Genomic DNA, 16,188 nt, shown 5'->3' with positions numbered 1-16,188 from the left:
TATTTTCTCATACAGACCATTTTCAGTCTTTGAGGAAGTGGAAGCTCAAATGTCAATAATAAATACACCCCTAACAGTTTAAGATTTGTCATGGTTTAATTTTACATTTTTGTTTTCAAAATCACTTCACAGTAAGTGAGCAGAGATTTTAATAACCAAGATGATTCACATGATTATTATTAGCTTCAGATAACAATGTTTGTCACATTCAAGTATGACAGTTCTGGAGGAGGTAGTGCAATTGTGATTAACTGGGAGTAACTGCCTGTTTATCTTAAGTTTTATCTTCAGTCTAGTTACTGTAGAGTCAGTTCTAGCCTTTTCCATCAGATTTGTTGCTACATCCTTAAATCATCTGTTCCCACTTCAATTTATTTCCCAAGCCAAGGAAAAGGAACGGTCCACCACAAGTTCACACAACCAGTCTAACCATATAAGAAATAATTATGTTTTAACATTCCACTCCACCCATCCCAGCCCAGTACAATAACAATTCTCTTTGCTAGTCATTAACTGACAGCCATGAGTCACGCCCACGTTTGGGCTAATGGTGTGTGACAATGTACATTAGCTTTTACTTTCTAACCTGGACCTGAAATGTTAATATGTGTGCTCTTTTATTCAGGTAGTTCTGGTTTATGCAATTCAGTAACATTACTAGCCCAACCTATTTAGACAGATTCTCAGATGTTGTTATGCAGTTTGACCAGATCTGATGTGAATGAAGAATTCTTGATTTCATTGCATCTTTACCTGAACACAGCTTAAGTTTCACTGCTGCCCTTGGAAAGTGAAGAGAGAGCTACAAATGGCAAAAACATGATTTTTCATGGCTAAAATGTAGTACAGTATACAACTTGTTTGTTCTCGTATTGGACTGATTCCACCCGCCATTCATATTCAGGCCCAGATGGTATTGGTAACTGAGAGCGCATTGTCAAATTAGTGCACATATTTAATTAACAAAAATGTATTCCATGGGGATGTGTGTTGAACTTTGTAAACGATGGGCTGTCCAATTTTGTGGAACTTTATGCAGAGCTTTGTGGGCGCTTGGCTCATTCTGTTGGGACCTGCTCATATTCAGTTTGGCATAACCTTAATATTTCCCAGGATGAAAAACAAAGCAAGTTCCGAAATATTTGCTCTTTTAGTTTCACGAAGGCCCAAAACCACCATGCCTGTATGAGGAAACCATTATAAAGCCATTTTCTACTTCTCTCTTTTGTAAATGGGTTTGTGTGTTTAGACAATGCAGCTTTTTTTAGAGTGAATTTAGAGTGATTGTTGGTATTGACACTCCATGGTTGAGTACACTGCAAGCATTTTATCATCTGTTGTCACTTAAAACACAAGCTAGCCAAAATCGTGTTTCCTTTTTGCACACGAAAAAGCATACACCTGCAGAATCCCAATGTTAAACTTTGAACCATAAGTCCAGATAACTTGTAGGGCTGAGTATTGATATAGATTTCCAGAATTAATTTGATTCAGATTTACAAGCTATTGATTTAATTCTGATTTTCTTTTTATTAGATTCTAATATTAGATTCATTTGGATATATTTTAGTCATAATGTCCATTTTGCTTACGTATGAAAGAAATACTCTCTCATCTAATACTGTAAATTATACATGGAAACTTCTAACTTGGTACATCATGAAAATAAATATTTTAAAACTGAGCAACAGGGCCCACACTATGCAGTTCAGATAGCAACAGATATAATAATCAATAGAGGTAGACCAATGTATTGGTGTTACCAATTAATCAGTGCTGATAGCTGCTTTTTGGGATTTTGGTTGGACGTCTTGGATTTTATTTATTCTTGGCTCCTGTAGTTTGTCTGTGCCTGTCAGGGCAAAAAAAAAAACATTCTATAAATCTATTTTATAACTATAAAATAGATTAATCGGTGATCTGCCTTTTCCGCCATCTTAGTTATCTGTATTGGCAAAATCCACTATCAGCCTACCTCTAATAATCAACACAACCAAAACTGAACTAAACTTTAAAGTAAAAGATCAATCTTTGGATTTTAAGAATCTATATCAGGATCATTCAAAAAAAGATTGAGCTTCATCATAAAATCAATATTTTCACCCAGCACTAATATCCTAGGAAATATCTCCGAAAAAGGTTGTGTAACACGTTGCTCTGACAGAAATGTTTATTCTTGTTGCTCTTTTCAAGCAGTCATTATTGTGTGTATTGCCAACAACACATGCTGTATGGGATGGTAAATGTCACTTTTAGGGAGTATTGCATGGAATCTTCTTGCTCGTAAAGCTCCGCACATTTCCATGCAATTCCAACTACAGTAATTCTCAAAATGGCTAATCTAATAATGCTTTCACCAATAAGAGTGTTATCAGCCCCTTTTAACACATTTGACCATATCTACCATATTTTCCCCAACAATTGTCACAGCATGATTGTTGGTGCCAGACAGGCTGGTTTGAGTATTTCTGTAACTGCTGATCTCCTGGGATTTTCACGCACAACAGTCTCTAGAATTTACTCAGAATGGAACAAAAAACATCTAAATGCCTTGTTGATGAGAGAGGTCAATGGAGAATGGCCAGACTTGTTCTAGCTGACAAAAAATGCTATGGTAACTCAGATAACCACTCTGTAAAATTGTATTGAGCAGAATAGCATCTCAGAATGCGCAACATGTCGAACCTTGAGGCAGAGGGGCTACAACAGCAGAAGACCACGTCGGGCAATTAGGACCATAATGTTCTTAATAAAGTGCTCTGTTAGTATAGATAGATGGATCGATAGATAATTAGTTGCTGTGTCAGGTATATTACTTGCACTTGGAGTATGCACATGCTTGGTTAAGTTTATATTCTAATTGACCTCTGTCCTTTCAAATAGTTCCTTAAGTTTAATATTTATCAAACTTTGAGCTTAATTTCAGTTTAGCTTTGAGGAAATGAGGGCTGTTCTTTATACAAATACAGAGAGCAGATGAGTTTCCCTTTATTTGCCTACTGTATTAGGTCAGCTTGCTGATTTTTCCATGAGCTGTCCTGTTCTACCTATGTAGGCAGTCTGTTTGCCTTGGGTTTGCCCCAGTTCACATGCTCACCATCTAAAGTTAGCATTTACTACAGTACCTGAGACTAGTACCTGAGTTGTGAAGTGACTGTTAGGGCACATCCATGTAGTGTTACATTTAAAGCTGTAACGCAGCAAAGCAATCTCAGATCATCTTGGATAATCTTGCAGCCTTATTGTAATTATTGTAAACTATGAACATGATGTTTATTCTAATGTTTGATTTCTCTCTCTCTCCTATCTCTCTCATTCTTTCTTTCTCAAATACGTTGACACACGGGGATTGAATTTTGCCTGTTCTCTTTCTTTGTGCATTATGGTGTAGTATTACTGTCCTACATCAGGGTAATGTTGATAGCTTTTGACATTGAGGAGTAGGTCAGATGCTCATTGTCACTTGAGAGGAGTAGCTGAGAATGTTGTTGTAATGCTACAGTATAGTCTTTTAATTGCGGTATTAATAAAAATGCTGTATTAACAATTAAACAGTTTTTGAATAATGACTAAAAAATTTGCTTTACATCAGTCTGCTGAATTTGAAACTTGCATTTCATATGCATATTATGCTTACTTACTTTTCAACCGAAGGAGTTTAACGTTTTTAGATTGCAAGGATTAGCTGGCCTTTTTTAGGGATACGTCCTGATAGGTCTCATTTGAATTCCTATCTTTATTAGTTTGCTAGTGATTAGTGGATCTTGTCAAGGCAAACATCACTATTACTATTGCTGTTGCTAGGGATTTGACCAAACCCCTAATCCTTAGGATTAAACATAGGAATGTAACTCATTCCAGACCATGACGATCATCAATGATGTGTCAAATTGTGTGGCTAGTTGAGGAGAGGTTTGTTATTACTTTTTGGAATTTGCCAGTCGGGCAATAAAACGGGCAAAACGTTTTGATACTTTTTTCTTAAGAAAATCGAGTCTAGTCTATAATAGTTATGATAGCAGTTTAGTTCCTTTAAAGCCAATATATAGTAAATGATTAACCTAAGTAAATCACAGTGTTGTATTAAAGAGATGAAGGAATCTCCTAAGAGAAATTAACGTCATGTGATCTTACAGTTCCCTAATGATTTTGCGATGCTTTTACAGTATGTAGGCCAACTTTCCCAACCTATGTCCTAAGCTCTTAATTAAATGTTATCCATCCCTCAAATAAAAGAGTTGAGAACTTGCTGCACCAGTTTGTTTTTCAGTATTTGAGTGGCCTGGGGCCTTGGTGTAGTGTTTCTCATTAAACATGGTTCTGTGTACCTTGCTTAAATAAAGGATATCCATGAAATCCAATGGTTCCTGTTAACACTTTTCTCATATGCTCCATACACAGAAAGGATCAGTCGCCAAATAAAATACGTTTTTCTTGTTTTTTTATTTTGCATGCGTTTTATTATTTATTTTTCAGCATTGCTGAGTATTTTTAATAAACCTTTATAACCTCCTGAGACCCAAGCGTGACTGCTGTGTGCATTTTCCATTTCCCATTTTTATTTGTAATTAGTATCACCTAATAAACAAAGCAAAATAATTCTAGAGCAAATATTTTTGCTAAAAATGTATTTCCACATACGTGGACAGTGAGACTACATTGTGAAATTCTAAAGAACACTAAGCTATAGAAAGTCAGATTTTTTTTTTTTCATCAAATTGTATATTATGTTTCCAGGAGTGTTGATTATTCATGTTTTTGAGACGTTACAGTCATTACAGCTGATAAATAATAATTATTATTCAAAGTAATGTCCAGCATCATCCAGTCACTGCCAACCATGTTAAAATAAGATGTAGCTTTATGAAATTCTGTATCTACGTACTGAATACCATTGTCTGCCAAACATGTTGAGAGTTCCAATCATCATCTGCAGCCTGAAACTTAGGAGTGAATGCTCTTATCTGCATAAAGAACTAATAGGATGCTCCCTTGCTCACTATTTAGTGAATGACTTAACCCCCAGTGTGCTGTCTTGTACATTGGGCACTATGAATGATGGGTGCATTTTTTTTGCTTGATGCAGGGCAATAATTTGCCCCTTCTGAAACACAGTAACATCTTTTCCCCAACCACAGGATACGTCTTCCGACATGGTTGTTTAATAAATAAGAAGCTACACACTGCATCATTTAGGGTTAAAATAATTGTTGCCAGCTGAAACATATTCATCACTACAATAATGATCCAATCATAGCCTCTTAAGTATCTGCTTATTTAAATCCAAATGGCGACTTATTTTTTGGCCAGGCAGTGTATATAGGAATTAGTGGTCAACCGATATGGGATTTTTAATGGCCGATGCCGATATTGAGAAATCAATCTGGCCGATTGGCCGATATGAGGCCGATACAATACATGTGAATACAGTAAATGAGAGACAAAGAATATTGATGAAACTAAATGAACATTTATTGTACATATTTTTAATTGCAAAAACTATATTGCACAAATATTATTTACTAATTAAGTAATTAAAATGTAAACAAATGAGGTAAGGTAACGCTTCAATAAATAAAGTTTTAGTGCAGCTTCTTGTCTGCTTAAACATTTACAGAAATAAAAATGTTTATTAATAAAACGTAAACAAAATGTAAACAAATGCAATGAGGTACTGTAACACTTCAATAAATAAAGTTTTTTTGTGCAATTGAAAGCAGCCTTGTGTTTTTTACAAAGTGCACTTATTTGGTTTACACACACTCAACTATTTTTACAAACAGAAAATGTCTAGAAAAGACTAAAGTGCTCACAGCATCACCACCAGTCCATTTAGTTAGTAGTTCCAGTTTAACAGTGGCAAGTTGTAATGCAGGAAACAAAGTTTCTCTGCATTTATTCCAGTGAGCCTGTTCCTCTTCTTCTGATAAATTTCCCCAACCTCACTAAATACTCTCTCACTTGGTACAGTTGATGGCGGAGGACAGAGATATTTCCTTGCCAATGGTGCAAGGAGACTCAGTCGTGACTCATTCTGTTTCCACCATTCCAGTGATTGACCACTCTTTCGGTCAATAAGTGGCTCCCTGAGGTAAAGATTCAGTTCCTCTGTGATGTTCACTCTCATTTCCAGAGGTGTTTGAGCTCCAAGGATGTTGGCATAAATTTGATCAACAATACCAGTGGGTTCACTCACCGAGTGGTCTGGGGTGTTCACTGATATGCTCACACAAAAATCGCTGCAAAAGATGCTTTCCAACAGGTTTTAACGTAGTTTTTGTACCAAGTCAAGTCAATGGAGTCGGACAAAAACTACGATAAAACCTGTCACATGTATTTGCATGCTCGATTAGCATCAAATCCGACCGGAACAGACAGAGATAGTGAATAACTTAATTCAGATTAAGGAATATTTTTTTTTCTCAAACGTATTATTACTTACCAGACAGTGTTCTCTTCTCATCCACCTCACGCGATCACTGATCCGTAGTGCACGCGACCCAGCTTTTCAGTCCGTGGGAAAACAGCGTCTAGTTTAAACGTAATCGAGAACAGCGTGCGTGCATCTGAGGAACAGCCAGTCACGGGATTTTTGACTGTTTGTGAGGTTAAATGTTTTCTGTTTTGTTTAAATGTATTTGTCACATCTGTGACCCCCCACTGGAGCTACCGCTGGGCTGCGGATCTGACATATCACAGTACTGTTTGAATAGACTTCGCTGCACACCGGAGTGTTTTTGTGTGTAACACAATGTAGCGTCAAGTTAGAAAGCGAATGCTGATTGGTCATTTACTGTGTCTGTCAGATGTCTGCTTCACTTCTGAGTGGCTTGTCTTATGGTGCTGGGCGGAGCAGAGCGAGCATATTCAGTTCATTCATGCTCGCTCTGCTCGCGCCAGTGGAAAAAAGTGCTAATGCACTGTCACAGACTGTTTTGAAATATATCGGCCAAACGGAAATATTTATCAGCCGATGCCGATATCTAAAAAAATCCCAGTATCGAGCGAAGCCAAAATAGCGAGTCCTCGCATGAGGAAGCAGGGTCACACAAGATAAAGTGGAAGCCCACCACCACCTCTTAGTCATCTATAGTCACTTTTTAAACACCGTTACTCTAGAACAGAAATTGAGACATGTTGCAGGCTTGACTCCTTCATTATCCATGTGAGCACCATATAATGGGAATCGTAAAAAAAAATTAATTTGTTTGTTGTTGTTTTTTTAAATAGCACTTACATGCAACACAGTACAGTACAGTTTCCACTCAGTTTTCCTTCAGGTAAGCCAAAGTTTTATATTGTGTCTGCGGGAAAATGGCTCTTTTTGGCCAAAAATCATGAGACTGGTGTCTTTAGATTCCTCTGTGCATACAGAGTCGAATGCAACCGAAGTCATTTCAGCAATGACTTCCACTCGGTGGCCATCTTTGGAACCCTCTTGGGCAGGCTGGGTATCTATTTTTCTATGTAAACAAGCAGTATAGAAATGCAGCTGCAATCTACTTGAACAGGGAAAGACCGAAATATCCAAAACAGTGGGTTTTCCTGGCTTGTATAGCTAATGAGCATGTTCATTCTCGAGTTGATTGGCAGGCGATTCCTGTATCTAAAAGGTGACTGGCTCTTTTACCTGTAAGGTGGGACTTCCTTTTCTACATCAATTGGCCGTGGCCAGTCTTTGCTAAATAGTCTCTGATAAAACCCTATAATTTGATGTCGGCCATGAATTGTCTTGTAATATAAGCAATTCTACTAAAGTTTATTATTCTGCTTTTCTTGAAATCACAATCAATTATGTCCAATCATACACTGGCAGCCAAAAGTTTGGAAAAATGTACAGATTTTGCTGTTTTGGAAGGAAATTGGTACTTTAATTCCCCAAAGTGGCATTCAACTGATCACAAAGTATACTCAAGACATTACTGATGCAAAAAACAGCACCCTCACTATCTGAAAAAAGTTGTTGAAAAGACTGTTATGGATCATAGGACAAACACAGAACCACATGAGACTACACAGACTAAATAAAAAAGGGTGCGTGAGAAGTGCCTGACATGACAACCACATCTATGGCAAGTGCTACAGGAAGTGTGGGCTGAAATGTCACCTGAGTATCTGGACAAACTGACAGCTAGAAAGATCAAGATCTGCAAAGCTGTCATCGCTGCACGTGGATGATTTTTTTGATGAGAACTCTTTGAAGTAGTTTAAGAAGTTATGTTTGTAATTTTTCACGTTATTAATGTCCTGACTATACATTGTGATCAGTTGAATGCCACTTTTGTGAATAAAAGTACCAATTTCTTTCCATATGAGCAAAATCTGTACATTATTCCAAACTTTTGGCCACCAGGGTATGTCCGCGAATGATAGCACACTGGTCGTAATGCTAAGAACACAATGTAGTCTACTCTTCAAACTGCTCAAAACACAGTTAGTCATTGCAATTGAGGTCAAATAAGGAGGAGCAATGTTTTATCCAGGACTTCTATATATAAAATCAGCATTATTTCTAGGTCAGAAATTAAATAAGCAAATATTTATATGTGTGAAAGTGACTATAAAATCTTATTTTATTTCAAGGTGACTTATTAAAGGAAATTAGGTATCTGTTTTTCAGCTGTGATGTTCTATACTCTCACTTTGTTACTTGTCTGTTGTTCACGTTCCCTTTTGTCTAAACAAACTTTAAAGCACAAGCTAATCTATGTGGCAGCATTAGGACTGTAATTATCTTGAAAGAACTTTCCTTATCCAATTCCAAACAGTGACATCCTCATGAAGAACATTCCTTGTGCTGTGATAACTGATCACCATTTCCCATTAGTCTTTCTTCCACTCAGAAACTCCAGATTTTAGTTTCCTGCTGTGAGCTAAAGTGTATGATCACTAACTTTTCCATTCTGAATTTGAAGGTTTCTGCAAAGCCACAGTAAATTTGAACAAAGTATGTAGTATGGTTGTTCCCATACCAAAATGTTGGCTTGTCTAAAAGAACTGCATAAAGTCTTATAGATACAAATTATGGCTTTTCTTTTCCATGTTAAATGTTTCAGTTAAATTATATGATCAAATTGTGTTTAATCAAATACATACTGTACAGCTTTAATTAAATGAAAATATAATACTTTTCAACAATACAGTGTTACAGTGTACTATATACAGTATATACACACACACACACACATATATATATACAAGGTTGGGGAGTAACTGAATACATGTAAAAGGATTACGTATTTAAAACCCTGTAACATATGTCATGCCCCCCCTGAACGTTGAGTCTGTCTGGGATTACATGAAGAGACAGACGCAATTGAGCTAAAATAGATTGAAGAATTGTGGTGAATTCTCCAATAAGCTTTGAACATCCTATCTACCAACAACCAAGAAAAACTGTGTCCAGGTGTACCTAGGAGAATTGGTCCTGTTTTAAAGGCAAATGTGATCACACTTAATATTGATTTAGCTTTTTAATGTTTATTGGACTTTGTATGACATTAACTGATAAATGGAAACTATTTATTTAGCATTATTTTTGAAGACATCCTCACTATATGCAACATGTTTCACAAGTGCCTAAAACCTTTGCACAGTACTGTATGTATGTGTATATAAACAATATAAACAATAGTTTTGGCAAGTCGTTTAGGACATCTACTCTGTGCAAGACACAAGTATTTTTTAACAATTGTTTAAAAACAGATAGTTTCACTTTTAATTGACTATATCACAATCCCAGTGGGTCAGATGTTTACATAGTTCACAAGTTAACTGTGCCTTTAGACAATTAGCTTCTCATAGGAGGTGTACCTCTGGATGTATTTTAAGGCCTTTCTTCAAATTCGGAGCCTCTTTGTTTGACTTCATGGGAAAATCAAAAGAAATATGCCAAGACCTCAGAAAAACAATTGTGGACCTCCACAAGACTGGTTTATCCTTGGGAACAATTTTCAAATGCCTGAAGGTACCACGTTTATCTGTACAAACAACAGTATGCTAGTATAAACACCACGTGACCACAAGGCTTTCATACCTCTCCGGAACGAGACGCATTCTGTCTCCTAGTGATTAACATAGTTTGGTGCGACAAGTGCAAATCAATCCCAGAACAATGGCATAGGACCTTGTGAAGATGCTGGAGGAAACAGGTAGACAAGTATCTATATCTACAGTAAAACGAGTCCTATATTGACATAACCTGAAAGGCTGCTCAGCAAGGAAGAAGCCACTGCTCCAAAACCACCATAAAAAAGCCAGACTACAGTTTGTAAGTGTACATGGGGACAAAGATCTTTCTTTTTGGAGAAATGTCCTCTAGTCTAATGAGACAAAAATTTAACTTTTTGGCCATAATGACCATCATTATGTTTGGAGGAAAAATGGTGAGGCTTACAAGCCGAAGAACACCATCCCAACCATGAAGTATGGGGGTGGCAGCATCATGTTATAGGGGTGCTTTGCTGCAGGAGGGACTGATGCACTTCAAAAAATAGATGGCATCATGAGATAGGAAAATTATATGGATATATTGAAACATCTCAAGACATCAGCCAGGAAGTTAAAGCTTGGTTGCAAATGGGTCTTCCAAATGGACAATGACCAAAGCATACCTCCAAAGTTGTGGAAAAATGGCTTAAGGACAACAAAGTCAAGGTATTGAGAGAGGCCCCTTTTTAATCTCAAAACTCTCACATTATATTACATTTAGCTAATGGCAGCATATTTTAATATGGTACAGAAATTAACAACAAGATGCTACTGTTCCATTTAAAAAATTTGGTATCTTGATATTTCATTGGTACAGGTATACCACACAACCCTAGCATGTAGCCATCCAAACATCTTATCAAACAAGAATCTTTTCAACTTCAGGATTATTTAACCCTTTTAGCTCTGAAAGTGTTTTTTTTAAAGATTTCCTGTTTCAGTGGCATACCCAAAATTAAAGTCTTATAAGTCGACAAAAAAAGAAAAAAGAATCAAGGAGGGTCAAGTTTTTGGTATCATTGTAAATAACTTTTTTTAGTAATATAGATTATAATACATTTGGAGACTCTCAGCCCAAGAAACTGCTGAAAAATCACAAAAAACAATTGATCCAAAACTTGTTTGGATGTAATTTTTTTTTCTTATTTTACTTAATTGACATGAAATAAACTGCCGAAAAAAAATCTTGAATGATCGGAGATCACTAAAACGCTTGATGTCACATCATAAAAAAATCGACAGTAGAACTCACGGCTATGTTTTATAGTGAAAGTAAGAGCATTTCTACACTCACAATGCGACAAGAACTTACAGGATTGGGACTAAACAGCTGTGTGGCCACAAGAAAGCCACTTGTTAGAAGTTAATCAGAAAAAAAACTATTCAACTTCAATTTGCTAGAGAGGATAAAGATTGGACTGTGGAGCAATGAAAAAAGGTCATGTGATCTAATGAGTCCAGATTTACTATTCCAAAGCGATGGGCGCGTCAGGGTAATAAGGGAAGTGCATGATGTGATGCACCCATCATGCATAGTTCCTGGGGTTGATATGATCTGGGGTTGCTTAAATTGGTCAGGTCTGGTTTTCAACCCTGTTCCTAGAGGTCCCCAACACTAATCATTCTGTAATCATACACAGCTGATTCAATTTATCAGCTCATTAGTGGAGACACTGAATTGGGTGTGTCAGAAAAGGAGATATACAAAATGTGCAGTTTTGGGGGGGCCTCCACGAACAGTGTTGGGAACCCCTGCTCTAGGCTCCACAGTGTTATGCAGCAATAAAATTAAGTCAGCTGAATACCTGAATGCACTGAATGACCAGGTTATCCCATCACTGTATTTTTTATTCCCTGATGGCACGGGCATTCAAGTATGACAATGCCAAGATTGATCAGGCTCAAATTGTGGAAGAGTGGTTCAGGGAGCATGAGGAATCGTTTTCACACATAAATTAGCCACCACAGAGTCCTGACCTTAACCCCATTGAAAGTCTTTGGGATGTGCTGCAGAAGACTTTACGGAGTGTTTCGACTCTCCCGTCATCAATACAAGATCTCTGCCAAAAATGTATTAAACTCTGGATGGAAATAAATGTTGTAACATTGCATAAGGTAAATATTAAACTAAACTACATATTAGAGTATGCAATTTTATTTGGCGAGGCAGTACATCTCTGGGTGTAAATAAGGTGGCTCCAAAAAACTGCTTTTGTTTTGTTCCCAATCATGTCAGCAGTATCTGAGAATTTTGTGTTGATACGACAAAGCGATCAAAAATTATAGCATTGCAAAAATAATTTTTCATTAAATCCAAAAATGCCTTGGGGTGTGTTCACACTTGGCAGGTTTGGTTTGATTAAAACAAACTGTTGTTCGATTTCTCTGTTAGTGCGGTTCATTTGAACAAGTGTGAATGTTGCCATCCGAACCTTGGTGTGCACCAAACAAGCGGACAGAGACCACCTGAATAGTGGGTCAAACGAACTCTGATGCGGTTCGATTCATATATGAACGCAACATGGACCAAAGACGTCTAAACGGACCAAAAACAGGAAATAATTTGCCTAATACTGACCCCAAGCATAACTGGTTCTTCTCATCATAGGAGCTATGCTGCCCATTACAGTTCGGTACAGGCGTCGGAACCACCGTCAGCTGTCCTTGCAGCATATCTTCGTTTGTTTGTGCAACGGAGGAATTCCTGGCACTGTTGTGACTCCTTTACACATTTTATTAGCTCTTTGTTTGTTCTCAGCTGGTAAAAATACCACTGTATATACAAATATAAATATAACGAATGCATTTCGCTCAGCAGCCAGCATTGTTTTGGATAATCGGCAAGTTCTGTTTTTTGGTCCAGACCAACAGGACCAAGAGAACCGAACTACAAGTGTGAACACACCCTTAATGTGTCCAAATGCCTCTCAATACAAATACAACATACTAATTATACAGTACATAAGATCTAATTACACATGCAAACACAACAATGATTAAAGGTTTGCATAGCATGCAGACATGATTTTAGTAATAATATTTCACAGAATGAGCGCCTTTTGACTAGGAGTCTGCATCATTGAGTCTGTGTCATTTACTTGGCACCATCGCCTGGTGGCCTTATGTAACATTGTGCTTCATATGGATTATCGAATGATTAATGCATCCGATTGCCTTCTGTGTGGGCTCATTTGAAAGATAATCACCTCATCTGAGTAATGGTATATTTTGTATATAGGCTAGTTATATTATACTATTTGAGAGCTTTCCAAAAACATATGACACATAGCTATTTGAAGAGTTTGATGTTTTTACTGATTGCAATAATATGTACTGTGCAAATTATCAAAACGGAACACTTCTGATTTGTCTGCAAATTTCAAAGCACTTGTTCAGTTTTGGGCATAATTCCTGCATTTATTGGAAAGTAGAGCTTCTAAGCTTTCAAACTAGATCTTTTTGTGTTGGTCAATACTGTAGTTATTATTATTTTAACAATAGTTTTTTCTCGCAGGCCCGCCGGCTTGCCCATCCGAGCTTAAATGGTTAAATAAAAAAAGAAATAAATTAAAATAGACAATGTGCAAACAAAATGTACCCTTTATAAATGTTCCTGGTCTTAATGTGCACTTTCTTGTCCGTTAATGTGATAAGCCACACTTGTTGTTACTCTGCTAGGACACATGTGTAAAATTAAGGGGAATTGACTTCATACATCCACTAATAATCATCTCGAGACCAGTTCATTAAAAGTAATTGAAATGGCTAAGCTGTTTTGAATGTTGGATCAGCCTCTCCCTCTGTGCACACGCCAAGTTTAATCAAATTTGTCTGTGTGAGCTGCTGTGTGTCAGTGTGGCTGTAGACTATGATCCCTGTGTGCTAGAAAGCCTTTTATGACAACAGTGTGGGCAGATAATGGCTTGTTTTTTTATGATTATAGAAACTGAACTCGAGAACTCTCCTACATGGCCTCTCTGATGAATAGAGGCTAATTGCTTAACAGAAATGAGGGAATAGCGCTGACAAAACAAAGACATTTGTTTGTTTTATAATTAGTGGGTTGGCATCTGTGACCTTTTGCGTTTCACTGATGCAAGGTTCAGCTCACTTGTGAAACTGCAGTCACATAAAAAAAACTATACTAAAACTATACACATAAAACTATTCACATAAAATCTATACAATTTGAACCATCTACCATTTAAACAATTAATGTGGCTGACATGATTATCAATAGTGGTTGAAATCGGCCGACATTCTGACTTTTTTAATTATCGGCATTGGCCGATACATTTTCCCGTTTGGGCGATTTGTTTCATAAGGGTGCCGAAAATCGCCAGCTAGCATGTGAAGTGAGACATGTAAATGACAGTCATGGTTCGTTTTGATATTATGTGCCATATAGGGGTGTAAAAAATATTGTATCCTACGATACAAAGCTCACTATACAATATCATATTGTACGATGCATAAACAAACCCATTATAGTGTAATTAAAACCAATCAGCACGACATTGAGAGCTGCGGTTTAGTGTCCTCCCGCGAGAGGTGGCGCTGAGTGCTCACAGGAAAACAGAGCAACACACTTCCAGTAAATAGGCAAGAAGATTGGTAGCAAATGCCAAGTAGATTGTACTGTAGCTGTATAGCTTGTCGAATTTGCCAAACAACGGTGTCATGTCCTGGTACTACAGTACATCAAACATGTTGTTTTATTTACGGCGACATCACCACATAAAATGGTGGATTTGTGAGGCAGAAACAGCAGCAGTAAGTTTAACAGCCATCTTTCCCAGCTGATGCCGTGCGCAGGGGCGAAAAAATGTTGGGGGGGACAATAAACATAACAATTCTCAAGAGCAATTTTTGAAGGGGACACCAAGGGTTTTTTTTGTTGTTGCCCCGTTTGCATTTGTATTATTTTATTTCTTAAACAATTATTTTAAGAATATATCATTATATTATTTACAATACACATATTTTAATGATATTTTAGGGGGGACAACCCTCAGATAGTGTGGGTCCTGACCTCCACGATTGCATGAGACTTATAATTGTCTGCTTTTGACTTCAAAATGTAAACAGCTTTAAGAACAACACTTGCGCACATGTATTATAAGGAAGTAATAATGGCAGTAAAGTTTACATGCAAAGTTAATCAGGGGGAAGATGGAAAAAACAATTACGTGTGCCAATCGAGTTTTGCTTAAGCTGATAAATAATATTGGATTATGTACATATAGTGTAAAACCAGAGGTCAGGTTCCTCTTGAGTTTTTTTTTTCACCACCAAATAATATTGAAAGGAGTTTTTTTCTTGCTAGTCACTTCAGCTTGTTCACAAGGGGCTTTCAGACAATAATAACAGGCAGAGGCATTTCCAGAATTGGAGGACATCCTGGGCTTAGCCCAGACAATTTTATTTTCACACTAGCAACCACTTCTCTGTAGTCCAGAGCTGGTGAGAGGGTATTATTTGAGTTTTGCTCTGGCTGGGCCTGTTTCTACAGTTCCTAAATCTTCCACTCTAGTACTATCCTCAACATCCTCTCTCCTCCCTGAATCATCTGTGATGCAAAAGAACAGATACAGCACATATCTTATTGCAAATCAGCTTTAAACATCGAATTAATCAAGTGCTACATATTTCAAATTGTAGACCAATACCATTGAAGTAAATGTATTGGGAAGAGCAGATCAGTGGGATTGCCCTAAGATCTATCATGATTCTTGAATTGTCATGTACATTAACATAAAGTCATCATAAAAGAGTTATATTATATTGAGTAAAGTGAGGTAAAAATATAAATAAGTAATTTATATATTTTTTACATAAATAGTCAAAATGATGTATAAGATCTTAAGTTAAGCAATACATGAATAACTTTAGTCTAAGTTCATTGACACACCATGGCATCAAACTGTATATAATTCTCCATGTTCATCTGTCAAAATCCTTTCATTAGGATCATTAGGATCATTGGGATAAACAAAGTTTCACTTTTAACTTTCTCTAAAGTAAAGTGACTGATTAATTGTTACCAGTTTCCATGCCTGATTCTGGCACAGCTGCTGCTGCTGCTGCTCCTCAGTCTGTTGCTCATCTTTGCTACCCTCTACAAAACCATTTAATCAAATCAAAGTCTATATTTCCTACAAACTAATATCACAAAACAAGTCACACATACATTTTATG

General features: G+C 37.0%; 1 pseudogene; it reads left to right on the top strand.

Moving 5' to 3' along the window:
* LOC127621230 (rab11 family-interacting protein 2-like) overlaps positions 1–16,188 on the top strand; it is a 29,162-nt pseudogene that overhangs the window by 1,616 nt on the left and 11,358 nt on the right.

Source organism: Xyrauchen texanus, chromosome 27 (assembly GCF_025860055.1).
Source record: "Xyrauchen texanus isolate HMW12.3.18 chromosome 27, RBS_HiC_50CHRs, whole genome shotgun sequence".
Taxonomy (NCBI): domain Eukaryota; kingdom Metazoa; phylum Chordata; class Actinopteri; order Cypriniformes; family Catostomidae; genus Xyrauchen; species Xyrauchen texanus.
This window is presented reverse-complemented; position numbering and strand designations above follow the sequence as displayed.